Here is a 1,192-nt window from a genome sequence, read left to right on the forward strand (position 1 = left end):
CTTTGGTGAGCATTCACACGAGACATGATTACCTTTACTTTCTTGGCCCATTCAGAGAGATCCATCCACGTACCTCTCCCCACATCTCCTTTTCACCCATTTTCCAATCATGTTCCTTCCAATTCCCTGACCATCCAGCCATTAGGCACAGCCCATGAATCAGTATACATTCTCACATCTGGCCATTTTTCCTTGCAGGCAAACTGAATGGCCAGGTGCACCGCTCGAAGTTCTGCCCATTGGGAAGATTTCCCTTCACCACTGTCTTTTAGGAAGATCCCAGAAAGGGGCTATAGTGCTGTTGCTGTCCACTTACAAATGGCACCTGCATATGGTAAACCAAGCATGACTTTTTTGGTCTTCAGTTAAAGTATGGTAAGGAACTCCCCTTAAAATGAGCCATCCGTAAACCAAGCATGACTTTTTTGGTCTTCAGTTAAAGTATGGTAAGGAACTCCCCAGGAGGCCATTGGTGCAGACTGGGAGAAAGGAAGTAATGTGACAGGAGTGGAGACTGTGGGCATTTGGGCCACTTCTTCCTGCAGCTTACTTGTCCCTTCAGGTCCTGCTTTGTTCCGATCTCATATATACCACTTCCATTTAACAATGGAGTGTTGCTGCGCACGTCCAACTTTATGACTCTGTGGGTCAGGCAATACCCAGTTCATGATGGGTGCCTCAGGCCTCATGGTGACTTGGTGGCCCATGGTGAGGCGTTCAGTCTCTACCAAGGCCCAGTAACAGTCCAACAGCTGTTTGTTCAAATGGGGGAGTATTTGTCTGCAGAGTATGGCAAGACTTTACTCCAAAATCCCAACGGTCTACGCTGTGATTCACCAATAGGGGTCTACTAAAGACTCCACACTGCATCTTTATCTACAACTGACATCTCTTGCACCATCGGGTCAGCTGGATCATATGGTCCCCGTGGCAAAGCAGCTTGCACGGCAGCCTGAACCTGTTGAAGAGCCTTTTCTTGTTCTGGGACCCACTCAAAATCGGAGGGCTTTCATGTCACTTGATAAATAGGTCAAAGTAGAACACCCAAGTGAGCTATATGTTGCCTCCAAAATCTGATGAGGCCCACTAGGTGTTGCACCTCCTTTTTAGTTGTTTGGGGGTGGGTTGTCAAATTCAATAGCTTATTCTTCACTTTATTAAGAATATCTCGACATGCCCCACACCACTGGAC

The sequence above is a fragment of the Echinops telfairi genome, unplaced genomic scaffold, assembly GCF_000313985.2.
Source record: "Echinops telfairi isolate 266 unplaced genomic scaffold, ASM31398v2 ScPeMD7_18;HRSCAF=68, whole genome shotgun sequence".
In the NCBI taxonomy this organism is placed as follows: Eukaryota; Metazoa; Chordata; class Mammalia; order Afrosoricida; family Tenrecidae; genus Echinops; species Echinops telfairi.